Below are 19,490 nucleotides of genomic sequence, written 5' to 3'. Positions count from 1 at the left end.
GAGTCTAGACGTAATCACGCCACTTGTAGTAAGTGAGAAAGCAAAACACACATATCCTATCATATCACTTTTAGGAGTTACCTAAAAGTGTACCCTACCCTAACCCGTACCCTAACCTGTACCCTAATCCTAACCCTAAACTACCCTTGACTGCTTCTGCCTCCAGTAGATTTTCTAAGCACTAGTGTTTTAAGGAACAGGTTAAAAAGAAAATCCTAATGTGATTTCTTTATAATGTGTGTGTTCTTTATCTTATCCTAGTGTCTAAAAGCTTCTCCATGGCTGGACCTCAAATAATATTCCTTTACGTACTAAGTGGTATCTAGAGAGTGGGATAGGTTTAATAAATACCCTAACCCTAACGTGTACCCTAACCCTAACGCGTACCCTAACCCTAACCCATCACCTAACCCTAACACGTACCCTAATCCTAACCCGTACCCTAAACCTAGCCCTAACCCTAAAACTAACCCTAACCCTAACCCTAACCCATACCCTACGCCATACCCTCACGCGTACCCTAAGCCGTACCCTAACCCTAACCCTAACCCTAAACTACCCTTGACTGCTTCTGCCTCCAGTACATTTCCTAAGCACTAGTGTTTTAAGGAACAGGTTAAAAAGAAAATCCTAATGTGATTTCTTTATAATGTGTGTGTTGTTTATCTTATCCTAGTGTCTAAAAGCTTCTCCATGGCTGGACCCCAAATAATATTCCTTTACGTGCTAAGTGGTATCTAGAGTGTGGGATAGGTTTAATAAATACCCTAACACTAACGCTTACCTAACCCTAACCCATACCCTAAACTTAACACGCACCCTAATCCTAACTCGTACCCTGAACCTAGCCCTAACCCTAAAACTAACCCTAACCCTAACCCTAACCCATACCCTACGCTGTGCCCTCACCCTAAACCTAACCCTAGCCTAACCCTAAACTACTCTTGACTGCTTCTGCCTCCAGTACATTTCCTAAGCACTAGTGTTTTAAGGAACAGGTTAAAAAGAAAATCCTAATGTGATTTCTTCATAATGTTTGTGTTCTTAATCTTATCCTAGTGTCTAAAAGCTTCTCCATCGCTGGACACCAAATAATATTCCTTTACGTTCTAGGTGGTATCTAGAGAGTGGGATAGGTTTAATAAATACCCTAACCCTAACGTGTACCCTAACCGTAACCAGTAACTGAATCCTAACCCGTACCCTAAACCTATCCCTAACCCTAAAACTAACCCTAACCCTAACACTAACCCTAACCCATACCCTACACTGTACCCTAACCCGTATGCTAAGCCATACTCTAACCCTAACCTTAACCCTAACCCTAAACTACCCTTGACTGCTTCTGCGTCCAGTAGATTTCCTAAGCACTAGTGTTTTAAGGAACAGGTTAAAAAGAAAATCCTAATGTGTTTCTTTATAATGTGTGAGTTCTTAATCTTATCCTACTGTCTAAAAGCTTCTCCATGGCTGGACCCCAAATAATATTCCTTTATGTGCTAAGTGGTATCTAGCGAGTGGGATAGGTTTAATAAGTACCCTAACCCTAACACGTACCCTAACCCTAACCCATAACCTAACCCTAACACGTACCCTAACCCTAGCCCTAAACCTAAAACTAACCCTAAACCTACCCATACTCTACACCGTACCCTCGCCCGTACCCTAAGCCGTACCCTAACCCTAACCCCAACCCTAACACTAACCCTAACCCATAACCTAAGCCGTACCCTAACCCTAAACCTAACAGTAACCCTAACCCTAACACTAACCCTAAGCCTAACCCTTGACTGCTTCTGCCTCCAGTAGATTTCCTAAGCACTAGTGTTTTAAGGAACAGGTTAAAAAGAAAATCGTAAGGTGATTTCTTTATAATGTGTGTGTTCTTAATCTTATCCTAGTGTCTAAAAGCTTCTCCATGGCTGGACCCCAAATAATATTCCTTTACGTACTAAGTGGTATCTAGAGAGTGGGATAGGTTTAATAAATACCCTAACCCTAACACGTACCCTAACCTTAACCAATAACCTAACCCTAACACGTACCCTAATCCTAAACCATACCCTAAACCTAGCCCTAACCCTAAAACTAACCCTAACCCATACTCTGCACCATACCCTCGCCGTAGCCTAAGCCGTACCCTAAGCCTAACACTAAACCTAACACTAACCCTAACCCGTAACCTAAGCCGTACCCTAACCCTAAACCTAACCCTAACCCTAACCCTAACCCTTGACTGCTTCTGCCTCCAGTAGGTTTCCTAAGCACTAGTGTTTTAAGGAACAGGTTAAAAAGAAAATCCTAATGTGATTTCTTTATAATGTGTGAGTTCTTAATCTTATCCTACTGTCTAAAAGCTTCTCCATGGCTAGACTCCAAATAATACTACTTTACGTGCTAAGTGGTATGTAGCGAGTGGGATAGGTTTAATAAATAACTTAACCCTAACACGTACCCTAACCCTAAACCGTACCCTAAACCTACCCTTAACCCTAACCCTAACCCTAAGCCATACCCTACGCCATAGCCTCACCTGTACCCTAACCCGTACCCTAACCCGTACCCTAACCTGTACCCTAACCCTAACCCTAACCCTAACCCTAAACTACCCTTGACTGCTTCTCTCTCCAGCACATTTCCTAAGCACTAGTGTTTTAAGGAACAGGTTAAAAAGAAAATCCTAATGTGATTTCTTTATAATGTGTGTGTTTTTTATCTTATCCTAGTGTCTAAAAGCTTCTCCATGGCTGGACCTCAAATAATATTCCTTTACGTGCTAACTGGTATATAGCGAGTGGGAAAGGTTTAATAAATAACTTAACCCTAACGCGTACCTTAACCCTAACTCATAACCTAACCCTAATACGTATCCTAATCCTAAACCGTACCCTAAACCTACCCTTAACCCTAAACCTAACCCTAACCCATACCCTACGCCATACACTCACCCGTACCCTATCACCACTGGCTGGTAGGTCTGTTTCCCTAGTACCAGCGTGGGGAACGTAGAAAGGCTGCTGCCCTCTGGCCGTTACCTGAAAAAGCAGGTTTAAAGCTTGAGCTAATGGTCACTTCATATGAACTAGTACTGCAGGGCTGTAAATGAAACCTGCCCTCAAAATGTCTTGAGGGAGGTAATGGCCAAAATATTTCAAAAGGTGACACATACTTCAAGTAAACACTTCGAAGAACTAAGCTCTAATCACAGCTGGAAAAATAAAAAGCACATGTCTTAAAGATCAATTTCAACGCATTATGAGACACATGCAAATTCAACCACAAAGAGGTATCAGCTCACACCAGTCAGAATAACCATCAGCAAAAAACTACAAAGAGTAAATGCTGAAGGTGCTGTGGAGAAGTGCATACCCTCAACTTTACGTGGGACGTAACCTGGAAAGAGCCACTAAGGAGAACAGAATGGAGGTGCCTTTGAAAGGTAAACATTGAGCTACCATATGATCCAACAAACCCATTCCTGGAACTAAAACCTAAGAAGACAGAATTGGAAAGACACAGGCAGGCAAATCTGCATTGCATAGTATTACAATAGCCAAGATATGGAAGTAACCAAAAAGTCCACCGACAGATGGGTGGACAAAGAAGAACTGCTACATGTACACATGGAATATGAGCTAGCGAAAAAATGAAACAATGCCATTGGCAGCTCCATAGATGAGACTAGAAATAATCACGCAACTTGTAGTAAGTGAGACAGTGAATGACACATATCCTATCATATCACATACAGGTGTTACCTAAAAATTGAAACAAACGAAGATATTTCCACAGAGAAAGGCAATCACAGATTCAGTACAAAAACTTATGCTTCGCCAAATGGAAAGGTGTGAGGATTGGATACACTACCATACTGAGGTTAATGGAGAGATACAAACACATGTGAAATATATAATCACCAAAGATCTATGGAATACCAAGGTAAGACTACTAAACATTGTGTCATAACCTACATGGGAAAAGGATCTGAAGAAGAATAGATATATGTATACGTGTGAAAGAAGCACATCTTGCACACCGAGAACAAACAAAACATTGTAATCAAGTTTGCTGTGATAAAAAATAAAAATTAACTTAAAAATACGAACAAGAAGTAATGAGACATAAACTTAAAGGGCTTTTTCCTGGCACATTCCATTCTAATTTACAACCTAGAACACCACTTCCAGTAAGGCTCTGTTGCCCTAGTAACCAGATTTGGTAAAGGAGAAATGCTGCCGCCTTGTGGCCCATTCCCGCAAGAGCAGCTTTTAACCCACAGCTCATGGTCACTTAATATTCACAAGGACTCAGGCCTGTAAAGGACACCTGCCCTCAAAATTGTGCTGAGGTAGGGAATGGATAAAACAATTCAAAACAGGCAACATTTTCAAGAAGATAGTATGAAGAAGTAAGTTTTACTCACTCTCTTTTTAAAAAAAGGAAAATGGATAAAAGCTCAACCTCAGGAAGTATTAGACTCATGCAATCTAATCTACAAAAAGTTTTCAACTCACACCAGTCGACTGACCATCAGCAAAAAGCCTACAAACAATCAATGCTGAAGAGGTTTAGAGAACTGTGTACCCTCTAGCTGCTGGTGAGATGTAAAGTGGTTAACAGCCAATAATGAGAACAGAAAGGAGCTGCGTTTAAAAGGAAAAACTGAGGTACCATTCAATCCAGCAGGCGCACCAATGGGCCTCTCACCTGAGAAGACCAGAATCAAGAAGACCCGGGCTGCAAAAGCTGCACTGCAGCCTTATTCACAATAGACAAGACAGTGAAGCAACCAAAATGTCCATCAACAGATGAAGGGATAAAGAAGAAGTGGTCCATGTACACAATGAATACTAGCCATGGAAAACCATGAAACACTGCTCTTTGAGGCACCATAGATGATCTTGGAGATAATCACAGAACATGAGGGAAGTCGGAAAGCAAAAGTCCTATATCCTATGAAATCACTTATAGGCGTTATCTAACAACTGACACAAATGAACATATTTCCACAGGGAAAGGCAATCACAGACTTATAAAAAAAAACTATGCTTACCTAAAAGGAAAGGTGGGGGGAATGGATAAATGAAGATTAGCGTTACCATCTGTATACAAATTCATATTATATACATATATCAAAAAGACCAACCATATAGCAAGGGAGGTTGATGGAACACTCTGTAATAATTTACATGGGAAGAGGATCTCTACATAAATAGATATATATAATGTGTAAATGAACCAGGGTGTGTACACCTTGGACAAACAACATTCGAACCATTACCCCAATGTAAAAAATTAAAACAACGAACTAGAAGTAATGAGACATAAACTTATGGGTGGTTTTCCTGGCACATTCCATTCAAATTTACAACCTAGGTAAACGACTTCCAGAACGGCTCTGCTGCCCTAGTACCCAGATTGGGGAATGGAGAAATGCTGCCTCCTTGTGGCCGTTTCCCACAACAGCAGCTTTAAACCCACTGCAAAAGGTCACTAAATATTCACCAATTCAGTTCTGTAAATGACACCTGCCCTCCAAAAAATACTGAGGTCGAAAATCCACCAAGAAATTCAAGAGTGCAACCTTCCAAAAAGACAATTTGAAGAGGTAGATTGTACTCACACTTTTTTTTTCTTTTTTCTTTTAACACAAAAGAAAAAGGCGTGGAAAAATGATGAATTTTAGGAATTTTTAAAGACATGTCAACCCAAATTACAAAAACCTATCAGCTCACAGCAGTCAGAATGGTCCTCGACAAAAATGCTGCAAACAATAAATGCTGACGTGATTGTGGAGAAATGAGTACCCTCGATTCTAAGGGGGACGTGGTAAGAGCCACTAATGAAAGCACAATTGAGGTGCCTTGAAAAGGTAACATTGAGCTACCATACCAGTCAATCAATCATACCCACTGCTGGGTGTATCACCTGAGAAAATGAAAATCCAAAAGTCACAGGCTGGCAATCCTGCACTCCAGCAATAGTTACCATAGGCAACACTTGGAAGCAACGAAAACGTCCATCAACAGAGGAATGCACCAAGAAGAAGTGGTCCATGTACACAATGGAATATTAGCCATGGAAAACATTGAAGCACTGCTCTTTGAGGCACCATACATGAGCCTGGAGATAATTACAAAACATGAAGTAGGACGGAAAGCAAAAGACCTATATCCTATAATATCACTTATGGCATTATCTAATAACTGACACAAATGAACATATTTCCAAAGAGAAAGACACTCACGGGCTTAGAAAACAAACTATGCTCATCTAAAAGGAAAGGAGGGGGGAATTGATAAATAAAGAATAGTGTTACTATACGTATACAAATACATATTATATACATGTATCAAAAAGACCGAACATATAGCAAGGGAGGTCTATGGAACACTGTAATATTTTACATGGGAAGAGGATCTGTACATTAATAGACATACATAATGTGCAAATGAACCAGATTGTGTACACCTAGGACAAACAATATTCTAATCTTTACTCTGATTAAAGAAATTTAAAAAACCAAGAAGAAGTAATGAGACATAAACTTATGCGGCTTTCTCCTGGAAAATTCCATTCTCATTTACAACCTAGGACAACGACTTCCAGAAAGGCTCTGCTGCCCTAGTACCCAGATTGGGGAATGGAGAAATGCTGCCTCCTTGTGGCCGTTTCCCACAACAGCAGCTTTAAACCCACTGCGAAAGGTCACTAAGTATTCACCAACGTGCAGTTCTGTAAATGACACCTGCCCTCCAAAAAATTTCTGGGGTCAAAAATCGACCAAAAATTTCAAAAGAGGGCAACCTTCGAAGAAGACAATTTCAAGAGGTATATTGTACACACGGTTTTTTCTTTTAAGTGAAAAGAAAAAGGCGTGGGAAAATGATAAAATTTAGGAATTTTGAAAGATACGCAAACCGAAATTACAAATACCTATCAGCTCACAGCAGTCAGAATGGCCATCAGCAAAAATGCTGCAAACAATACATGCTGATGGGATTGTGGAGAAATGTGTACCCTAAGCTCTAAGGGGGACGTGGTAAGAACCATTACTGTAAACACAATGGAGGTGCTTTCAAAAGGTAAACATTGAGCTACCAGTGAATCAAGCATACCATCTGCTGAGCCTATCACCCGAGAAAATGAGAATCAAAAAGTCACAGGCTGGCAAACCTGTACGCCAGCATTACTTACCATAGTCAACACATGGAAGCAACAAAAATGTCCATCAACAGAGGAATGCACCAAGAAGAAGTGGTCCATGTATACAACGGAATAGTACTCCAGTAAAAATTATAAATTAAATTTAAAAAACAAACAAATGTAAGGAGACATCAGCATCTGTGGGTTTCTCCGGGCACATTCCACTCTAATTTATAACCGAAGAGCACCACTGGCTGGTAGGTCTGTTTCCCTAGTACCAGCGTGGGGAACGTAGAAAGGCTGCCGCCCTCTGGCCGTTACCTGCAAAAGCAGGTTTAAAGCTTGAGCTAATGGTCACTTCATATGAACTAGTACTGCAGGGCTGTAAATGAAACCTGCCCTCAAAATGTCTTGAGGGAGGTAATGGCCAAAATATTTCAAAAGGTGACACATACTTCAAGTAAACACTTTGAAGAACTAAGCTCTAATCACAGCTGGAAAAATAAAAAGCACATGTCTTAAAGCTCAATTTCAACGCATTATGAGACACATGCAAATTCAACCACAAAGAGGTATCAGCTCACACCAGTCAGAATAACCATCAGCAAAAAAACTACAAAGAATAAATGCTGAAGGTGCTGTGGAGAAGTGCATACCCTCAACTTTACGTGGGACGTAACCTGGAAAGAGCCACTAAAGAGAACAGAATGGAGGTGCCTTTAAAAGGTAAACATTGAGCTACCATATGATCCAGCAGGCCCACTCCTGGACCTACAATCTAAGAAGACAGAATTGGAAAGACACAGGCAGGCAAATCTGCATTGCACAGTATTACAATAGCCAAGATATGGAAGTAACCAAAAAGTCCACCAACAGATGGGTGGACAAAGAAGAACTCCTCCATGTACAGATGGATTATTAGCTGGTGAAACAATGAAACAATGCCATTTGCAGCACCATAGATGAGTCTAGACGTAATCACGCCACTTGTAGTAAGTGAGAAAGCAAAACACACATATCCTATCATATCACTTTTAGGAGTTACCTAAAAGTGTACCCTACCCTAACCCGTACCCTAACATGTACCCTAACCCGAACCCTAAACTACCCTTGACTGCTTCTGCCTCCAGTAGATTTTCTAAGCACTAGTGTTTTAAGGAACAGGTTAAAAAGAAAATCCTAATGTGATTTCTTTATAATGTGTGTGTTCTTTATCTTATCCTAGTGTCTAAAAGCTTCTCCATGGCTGGACCTCAAATAATATTCCTTTACGTACTAAGTGGTATCTAGAGAGTGGGATAGGTTTAATAAATACCCTAACCCTAACGTGTACCCTAACCCTAACGCGTACCCTAACCCTAACCCATCACCTAACCCTAACACGTAGCCTAATCCTAACCCATACCCTAAACCTAGCCCTAACCCTAAAACTAACCCTAACCCTAACCCATACCCTACGCCATACCCTCACGCGTACCCTAAGCCGTAACCTAACCCTAACCCTTACCCTAACCCTAACCCTAAACTACCCTTGACTGCTTCTGCCTCCAGTAGATTTCCTAAGCACTAGTGTTTTAAGGAACAGGTTAAAAAGAAAATCCTAATGTGATTTCTTTATAATGTGTGAGTTCTTAATCTTATCCTACTGTCTAAAAGCTTCTCCATGGCTGGACCCCAAATAATATTCCTTTATGTGCTAAGTGGTATCTAGCGAGTGGGATAGGTTTAATAAGTACCCTAACCCTAACACGTACCCTAACCCTAACCCATAACCTAACCCTAACACGTACCCTAACCCTAGCCCTAAACCTAAAACTAACCCTAAACCTACCCATACTCTACACCGTACCCTCGCCCGTACCCTAAGCCGTACCCTAACCCTAACCCCAACCCTAACACTAACCCTAACCCGTAACCTAAGCCGTACCCTAACCCTAAACCTAAAACTAACCCTAACCCTAACAGTAACCCTAACCCTAACCCTTGACTGCTTCTGCCTCCAGTAGATTTCCTAAGCACTAGTGTTTTAAGGAACAGGTTAAAAAGAAAATCCTAATGTGATTTCTTTATAATGTGTGTGTTCTTAATCTTATCCTAGTGTCTAAAAGCTTCTCCATGGCTGGACCCCAAATAATATTCCTTAACATGCTAAGTGGTATCTAGCGAGTGGGATAGGTTTAATAAATACCCTAACCCTAACACGTACCCTAACCTTAACCAATAACCTAACCCTAACACGTACCCTAATCCTAAACCATACCCTAAACCTAGCCCTAACCCTAAAACTAACCCTAACCCATACTCTACACCATACCCTCGCCGTAGCCTAAGCCGTACCCTAAGCCTAACACTAAATCTAACACTAACCCTAACCCGTAACCTAAGCCGTACCCTAACCCTAAACCTAACCCTAACCCTAACCCTAAACCTTGACTGCTTCTGCCTCCAGTAGGTTTCCTAAGCACTAGTGTTTTAAGGAACAGGTTAAAAAGAAAATCCTAATGTGATTTCTTTATAATGTGTGTGTTCTTAATCTGATCCTAGAGTCTAAATGCTTCTCCATGGCTGGACCGCAAATAATATTCCTTTACGTGCTAAGTGGTATCTAGAGAGTGGGATAGGTTTAATAAGTACCCTAACCCTAACACGTACCCTAACCCTAACCCATAACCTAACCCTAACACGTACTCTAACCCTAGCCCTAAACCTAAAACTAACCCTAAACCTACCCATACTCTACACCGTACCCTCGCCCGTACCCTAAGCCGTACCCTAACCCTAACCCCAACCCTAACACTAACCCTAACCCGTAACCTAAGCCGTACCCTAACCCTAAACCTAACAGTATCCCTAACCCTAACTCTAACCCTAACCCTAACCCTTGACTGCTTCTGCCTCCAGTAGATTTCCTAAGCACTAGTGTTTTAAGGAACAGGTTAAAAAGAAAATCCTAATGTGATTTCTTTATAATGTGTGTGTTCTTAAACTTATCCTAGTGTCTAAAAGATTCTCCATGGCTGGACCCCAAATAATATTCCTTAACATGCTAAGTGGTATCTAGCGAGTGGGATAGGTTTAATAATTATCCTAACCCTAACACGTACCCTAACCTTAACCAATAACCTAACCCTAACACGTACCCTAATCCTAAACCATACCCTAAACCTAGCCCTAACCCTAAAACTAACCCTAACCCATACTCTGCACCATACCCTCGCCGTAGCCTAAGCCGTACCCTAAGCCTAACACTAAACCTAACACTAACCCTAACCCGTAACCTAAGCCGTACCCTAACCCTAAACCTAACCCTAACCCTAACCCTAACCCTTGACTGCTTCTGCCTCCAGTAGGTTTCCTAAGCACTAGTGTTTTAAGGAACAGGTTAAAAAGAAAATCCTAATGTGATTTCTTTATAATGTGTGAGTTCTTAATCTTATCCTACTGTCTAAAAGCTTCTCCATGGCTAGACTCCAAATAATACTACTTTACGTGCTAAGTGGTATGTAGCGAGTGGGATAGGTTTAATAAATAACTTAACCCTAACACGTACCCTAACCCTAAACCGTACCCTAAACCTACCCTTAACCCTAACCCTAACCCTAAGCCATACCCTACGCCATAGCCTCACCTGTACCCTAACCCGTACCCTAACCCGTACCCTAACCTGTACCCTAACCCTAACCCTAACCCTAACCCTAAACTACCCTTGACTGCTTCTCTCTCCAGCACATTTCCTAAGCACTAGTGTTTTAAGGAACAGGTTAAAAAGAAAATCCTAATGTGATTTCTTTATAATGTGTGTGTTTTTTATCTTATCCTAGTGTCTAAAAGCTTCTCCATGGCTGGACCTCAAATAATATTCCTTTACGTGCTAACTGGTATATAGCGAGTGGGAAAGGTTTAATAAATAACTTAACCCTAACGCGTACCTTAACCCTAACTCATAACCTAACCCTAATACGTATCCTAATCCTAAACCGTACCCTAAACCTACCCTTAACCCTAAACCTAACCCTAACCCATACCCTACGCCATACACTCACCCGTACCCTATCACCACTGGCTGGTAGGTCTGTTTCCCTAGTACCAGCGTGGGGAACGTAGAAAGGCTGCTGCCCTCTGGCCGTTACCTGAAAAAGCAGGTTTAAAGCTTGAGCTAATGGTCACTTCATATGAACTAGTACTGCAGGGCTGTAAATGAAACCTGCCCTCAAAATGTCTTGAGGGAGGTAATGGCCAAAATATTTCAAAAGGTGACACATACTTCAAGTAAACACTTCGAAGAACTAAGCTCTAATCACAGCTGGAAAAATAAAAAGCACATGTCTTAAAGATCAATTTCAACGCATTATGAGACACATGCAAATTCAACCACAAAGAGGTATCAGCTCACACCAGTCAGAATAACCATCAGCAAAAAACTACAAAGAGTAAATGCTGAAGGTGCTGTGGAGAAGTGCATACCCTCAACTTTACGTGGGACGTAACCTGGAAAGAGCCACTAAGGAGAACAGAATGGAGGTGCCTTTGAAAGGTAAACATTGAGCTACCATATGATCCAACAAACCCATTCCTGGAACTAAAACCTAAGAAGACAGAATTGGAAAGACACAGGCAGGCAAATCTGCATTGCATAGTATTACAATAGCCAAGATATGGAAGTAATCAAAAAGTCCACCGACAGATGGGTGGACAAAGAAGAACTGCTACATGTACACATGGAATATGAGCTAGCGAAAAAATGAAACAATGCCATTGGCAGCTCCATAGATGAGACTAGAAATAATCACGCAACTTGTAGTAAGTGAGACAGTGAATGACACATATCCTATCATATCACATACAGGTGTTACCTAAAAATTGAAACAAACGAAGATATTTCCACAGAGAAAGGCAATCACAGATTCAGTACAAAAACTTATGCTTCGCCAAATGGAAAGGTGTGAGGATTGGATACACTACCATACTGAGGTTAATGGAGAGATACAAACACATGTGAAATATATAATCACCAAAGATCTATGGAATACCAAGGTAAGACTACTAAACATTGTGTCATAACCTACATGGGAAAAGGATCTGAAGAAGAATAGATATATGTATACGTGTGAAAGAAGCACATCTTGCACACCGAGAACAAACAAAACATTGTAATCAAGTTTGCTGTGATAAAAAATAAAAATTAACTTAAAAATACGAACAAGAAGTAATGAGACATAAACTTAAATGGCTTTTTCCTGGCACATTCCATTCTAATTTACAACCTAGAACACCACTTCCAGTAAGGCTCTGTTGCCCTAGTAACCAGATTTGGTAAAGGAGAAATGCTGCCGCCTTGTGGCCCATTCCCGCAAGAGCAGCTTTTAACCCACAGCTCATGGTCACTTAATATTCACAAGGACTCAGGCCTGTAAAGGACACCTGCCCTCAAAATTGTGCTGAGGTAGGGAATGGATAAAACAATTCAAAACAGGCAACATTTTCAAGAAGATAGTATGAAGAGGTAAGTTTTACTCACTCTCTTTTTAAAAAAAGGAAAATGGATAAAAGCTCAACCTCAGGAAGTATTAGACTCATGCAATCTAATCTACAAAAAGTTTTCAACTCACACCAGTCGACTGACCATCAGCAAAAAGCCTACAAACAATCAATGCTGAAGAGGTTTAGAGAACTGTGTACCCTCTAGCTGCTGGTGAGATGTAAAGTGGTTAACAGCCAATAATGAGAACAGAAAGGAGCTGCGTTTAAAAGGAAAAACTGAGGTACCATTCAATCCAGCAGGCGCACCAATGGGCCTCTCACCTGAGAAGACCAGAATCAAGAAGACCCGGGCTGCAAAAGCTGCACTGCAGCCTTATTCACAATAGACAAGACAGTGAAGCAACCAAAATGTCCATCAACAGATGAAGGGATAAAGAAGAAGTGGTCCATGTACACAATGAATACTAGCCATGGAAAACCATGAAACACTGCTCTTTGAGGCACCATAGATGATCTTGGAGATAATCACAGAACATGAGGGAAGTCGGAAAGCAAAAGTCCTATATCCTATGAAATCACTTATAGGCGTTATCTAACAACTGACACAAATGAACATATTTCCACAGGGAAAGGCAATCACAGACTTATAAAAAAAAACTATGCTTACCTAAAAGGAAAGGTGGGGGAAATGGATAAATGAAGATTAGCGTTACCATCTGTATACAAATTCATATTATATACATATATCAAAAAGACCAACCATATAGCAAGGGAGGTTGATGGAACACTCTGTAATAATTTACATGGGAAGAGGATCTCTACATAAATAGATATATATAATGTGTAAATGAACCAGAGTGTGTACACCTTGGACAAACAACATTCGAACCATTACCCCAATGTAAAAAATTAAAACAACGAACTAGAAGTAATGAGACATAAACTTATGGGTGGTTTTCCTGGCACATTCCATTCAAATTTACAACCTAGGTAAACGACTTCCAGAACGGCTCTGCTGCCCTAGTACCCAGATTGGGGAATGGAGAAATGCTGCCTCCTTGTGGCCGTTTCCCACAACAGCAGCTTTAAACCCACTGCAAAAGGTCACTAAATATTCACCAATTCAGTTCTGTAAATGACACCTGCCCTCCAAAAAATACTGAGGTCGAAAATCGACCAAAAAATTCAAGAGTGCAACCTTCCAAAAAGACAATTTGAAGAGGTAGATTGTACTCACACTTTTTTTTTCTTTTTTCTTTTAACACAAAAGAAAAAGGCGTGGAAAAATGATGAATTTTAGGAATTTTTAAAGACATGTCAACCCAAATTACAAAAACCTATCAGCTCACAGCAGTCAGAATGGCCCTCGACAAAAATGCTGCAAACAATAAATGCTGACGTGATTGTGGAGAAATGAGTACCCTCGATTCTAAGGGGGACGTGGTAAGAGCCACTAATGAAAGCACAGTTGAGGTGCCTTGAAAAGGTCACATTGAGCTACCATACCAGTCAATCAATCATACCCACTGCTGGGTGTATCACCTGAGAAAATGAAAATCCAAAAGTCACAGGCTGGCAATCCTGCACTCCAGCAATAGTTACCATAGGCAACACTTGGAAGCAACGAAAACGTCCATCAACAGAGGAATGCACCAAGAAGAAGTGGTCCATGTCCACAATGGAATATTAGCCATGGAAAACATTGAAGCACTGCTCTTTGAGGCACCATACATGAGCCTGGAGATAATCACAAAACATGAAGTAGGACGGAAAGCAAAAGACCTATATCCTATAATATCACTTATGGCATTATCTAATAACTGACACAAATGAACATATTTCCAAAGAGAAAGACACTCTCGGGCTTAGAAAACAAACTATGCTCATCTAAAAGGAAAGGAGGGGGGAATTGATAAATGAAGAATAGTGTTACTATACGTATACAAATACATATTATATACATGTATCAAAAAGACCGAACATATAGCAAGGGAGGTCTATGGAACACTGTAATATTTTACATGGGAAGAGGATCTGTACATTAATAGACATACATAATGTGCAAATGAACCAGATTGTGTACACCTAGGACAAACAATATTCTAATCTTTACTCTGATTAAAGAAATTTAAAAAACCAAGAAGAAGTAATGAGACATAAACTTATACGGCTTTCTCCTGGAAAATTCCATTCTCATTTACAACCTAGGACAACGACTTCCAGAAAGGCTCTGCTGCCCTAGTACCCAGATTGGGGAATGGAGAAATGCTGCCTCCTTGTGGCCGTTTCCCACAACAGCAGCTTTAAACCCACTGCGAAAGGTCACTAAGTATTCACCAACGTGCAGTTCTGTAAATGACACCTGCCCTCCAAAAAATTTCTGGGGTCAAAAATCGACCAAAAATTTCAAAAGAGGGCAACCTTCGAAGAAGACAATTTCAAGAGGTATATTGTACACACGGTTTTTTCTTTTAAGTGAAAAGAAAAAGGCGTGGGAAAATGATAAAATTTAGGAATTTTGAAAGATACGCAAACCGAAATTACAAATACCTATCAGCTCACAGCAGTCAGAATGGCCATCAGCAAAAATGCTGCAAACAATACATGCTGAAGGGATTGTGGAGAAATGTGTACCCTGAGCTCTAAGGGGGACGTGGTAAGAACCATTACTGTAAACACAATGGAGGTGCTTTGAAAAGGTAAACATTGAGCTACCAGTGAATCAAGCATACCATCTGCTGAGCCTATCACCTGAGAAAATGAGAATCAAAAAGTCACAGGCTGGCAAACCTGTACGCCAGCAATACTTACCATAGTCAACACATGGAAGCAACAAAAATGTCCATCAACAGAGGAATGCACCAAGAAGAAGTGGTCCATGTATACAACGGAATAGTACTCCAGTAAAAATTATAAATTAAATTTTAAAAACAAACAAATGTAAGGAGACATCAGCAACTGTGGGTTTCTCCGGGCACATTCCACTCTAATTTATAACCGAAGAGCACCACTGGCTGGTAGGTCTGTTTCCCTAGTACCAGCGTGGGGAACGTAGAAAGGCTGCCGCCCCCTGGCCGTTACCTGCAAAAGCAGGTTTAAAGCTTGAGCTAATGGTCACTTCATATGAACTAGTACTGCAGGGCTGTAAATGAAACCTGCCCTCAAAATGTCTTGAGGGAGGTAATGGCCAAAATATTTCAAAAGGTGACACATACTTCAAGTAAACACTTGGAAGAACTAAGCTCTAATCACAGCTGGAAAAATAAAAAGCACATGTCTTAAAGCTCAATTTCAACGCATTATGAGACACATGCAAATTCAACCACAAAGAGGTATCAGCTCACACCAGTCAGAATAACCATCAGCAAAAAACTACAAAGAATAAATGCTGTAGGTGCTGTGGAGAAATGCATACCCTCACCTTTATGTGGGACGTAACCTGGAAAGAGCCACTAAAGAGAACAGAATGGAGGTGCCTTTAAAAGGTAAACATTGAGCTACCATATGATCCAGCAGGCCCACTCCTGGACCTACAATCTAAGAAGACAGAATTGGAAAGACACAGGCAGGCAAATCTGCATTGCACAGTATTACAATAGCCAAGATATGGAAGTAACGAAAAAGTCCACCAACAGATGGGTGGACAAAGAAGAACTCCTCCATGTACAGATGGATTATTAGCTGGTGAAACAATGAAACAATGCCATTTGCAGCACCATAGATGAGTCTAGACGTAATCACGCCACTTGTAGTAAGTGAGAAAGCAAAACACACATATCCTATCATATCACTTTTAGGAGTTACCTAAAAGTGTACCCTACCCTAACCCGTACCCTAACCTGTACCCTAACCCGAACCCTAAACTACCCTTGACTGCTTCTGCCTCCAGTAGATTTTCTAAGCACTAGTGTTTTAAGGAACAGGTTAAAAAGAAAATCCTAATGTGATTTCTTTATAATGTGTGTGTTCTTTATCTTATCCTAGTGTCTAAAAGCTTCTCCATGGCTGGACCTCAAATAATATTCCTTTACGTACTAAGTGGTATCTAGAGAGTGGGATAGGTTTAATAAATACCCTAACCCTAACGTGTACCCTAACCCTAATGCGTACCCTAACCCTAACCCATCACCTAACCCTAACACGTAGCCTAATCCTAACCCATACCCTAAACCTAGCCCTAACCCTAAAACTAACCCTAACCCTAACCCATACCCTACGCCATACCCTCACGCGTACCCTAAGCCGTAACCTAACCCTAACCCTTACCCTAACCCTAACCCTAAACTACCCTTGACTGCTTCTGCCTCCAGTAGATTTCCTAAGCACTAGTGTTTTAAGGAACAGGTTAAAAAGAAAATCCTAATGTGATTTCTTTATAATGTGTGAGTTCTTAATCTTATCCTACTGTCTAAAAGCTTCTCCATGGCTGGACCCCAAATAATATTCCTTTATGTGCTAAGTGGTATCTAGCGAGTGGGATAGGTTTAATAAGTACCCTAACCCTAACACGTACCCTAACCCTAACCCATAACCTAACCCTAACACGTACCCTAACCCTAGCCCTAAACCTAAAACTAACCCTAAACCTACCCATACTCTACACCGTACCCTCGCCCGTACCCTAAGCCGTACCCTAACCCTAACCCCAACCCTAACACTAACCCTAACCCGTAACCTAAGCAGTACCCTAACCCTAAACCTAACACTAACCCTAACCCTAACAGTAACCCTAACCCTAACCCTTGACTGCTTCTGCCTCCAGTAGATTTCCTAAGCACTAGTGTTTTAAGGAACAGGTTAAAAAGAAAATCCTAATGTGATTTCTTTATAATGTGTGTGTTCTTAATCTTATCCTAGTGTCTAAAAGCTTCTCCATGGCTGGACCCCAAATAATATTCCTTAACATGCTAAGTGGTATCTAGCGAGTGGGATAGGTTTCATAAATACCCTAACCCTAACACGTACCCTAACCTTAACCAATAACCTAACCCTAACACGTACCCTAATCCTAAACCATACCCTAAACCTAGCCCTAACCCTAAAACTAACCCTAACCCATACTCTACACCATACCCTCGCCGTAGCCTAAGCCGTACCGTAAGCCTAACACTAAACCTAACACTAACCCTAACCCGTAACCTAAGCCGTACCCTAACCCTAAACCTAACCCTAACCCTAACCCTAAACCTTGACTGCTTCTGCCTCCAGTAGGTTTCCTAAGCACTAGTGTTTTAAGGAACAGGTTAAAAAGAAAATCCTAATGTGATTTCTTTATAATGTGTGTGTTCTTAATCTGATCCTAGAGTCTAAATTCTTCTCCATGGCTGGACCGCAAATAATATTCCTTTACGTGCTAACTGGTATATAGCGAGTGGGAAAGGTTTAATAAATAACTTAACCCTAACGCGTACCTTAACCCTAACCCATAACCTAACCCTAACACGTATCCTAATCCTAAACCGTACCCTAAACCTACCCTTAACCCTAAAGCTAACCCTAACACATACCCTACGCCATACACTCACCCGTACCCTATCACCACTGGCTGGTAGGTCTGTTTCCCTAGTACCAGCGTGGGGAACGTAGAAAGGCTGCCGCCCTCTGGCCGTTACCTGCAAAAGCAGGTTTAAAGCTTGAGCTAATGGTCACTTCATATGAACTAGTACTGCAGGGCTGTAAATGAAACCTGCCCTCAAAATGTCTTGAGGGAGGTAATGGCCAAAATATTTCAAAAGGTGACACATACTTCAAGTAAACACTTTGAAGAACTAAGCTCTAATCACAGCTGGAAAAATAAAAAGCACATGTCTTAAAGCTCAATTTCAACGCATTATGAGACACATGCAAATTCAGCCACAAAGAGGTATCAGCTCACACCAGTCAGAATAACCATCAGCAAAAGACTACAAAGAATAAAGGCTGAAGGTGCTGTGGAGAAATGCATACCCTCAAGTTTATGTGGGACGTAACCTGGAAAGAGCCACTAAAGAGAACAGAATGGAGGTGCCTTTAAAAGGTAAACATTAAAAAAAAAAAAAAAAAAAAAAAAAGGTAAACATTGAGCTACCATATGATCCAGCAGGCCCACTCCTGGACCTACCATCTAAGAAGACAGAATTGGAAAGACACAGGCAGGCAAATCTGCATTGCACAGTATTACAATAGCCAAGATATGGAAGTAACCAAAAAGTCCACCAACAGATGGGTGGACAAAGAAGAACTCCTCCATGTACAGATGGATTATTAGCTGGTGAAACAATGAAACAATGCCATTTGCAGCACCATAGATGAGTCTAGACGTAATCACGCCACTTGTAGTAAGTGAGAAAGCAAAACACACATATCCTATCATATCACTTTTAGGAATTACCTAAAAGTGTACCCTACCCTAACCCGTACCCTAACCTGTACCCTAACCCTAACCCTAAACTACCCTTGACTGCTTCTGCCTCCAGTAGATTTTCTAAGCACTAGTGTTATAAGGAACACGTTAAAAAGAAAATCCTAATGTGATTTCTTTATAATGTGTGTGTTCTTTCTCTTATCCTAGTGTCTAAAAGCTTCTCCATGGCTGGACCTCAAATAATATTCCTTTACGTACTAAGTGGTATCTAGAGAGTGGGATAGGTTTAATAAATACCCTAACCCTAACGTGTACCCTAACCCTAACGCGTACCCTAACCCTAACCCATCACCTAACCCTAACACGTAGCCTAATCCTAACCCGTACCCTAAACCTAGCCCTAACCCTAAAACTAACCCTAATCCTAACCCTAACCCATACCCTCACGCGTACCCTAAGCCGTACCCTAACCCTAACCCTAACCCTAAACTACCCTTGACTGCTTCTGCCTCCAGTACAT

The sequence above is a fragment of the Eubalaena glacialis genome, chromosome 8 (genome assembly GCF_028564815.1).
Source record: "Eubalaena glacialis isolate mEubGla1 chromosome 8, mEubGla1.1.hap2.+ XY, whole genome shotgun sequence".
In the NCBI taxonomy this organism is placed as follows: Eukaryota; Metazoa; Chordata; class Mammalia; order Artiodactyla; family Balaenidae; genus Eubalaena; species Eubalaena glacialis.
This window is presented reverse-complemented; position numbering follows the sequence as displayed.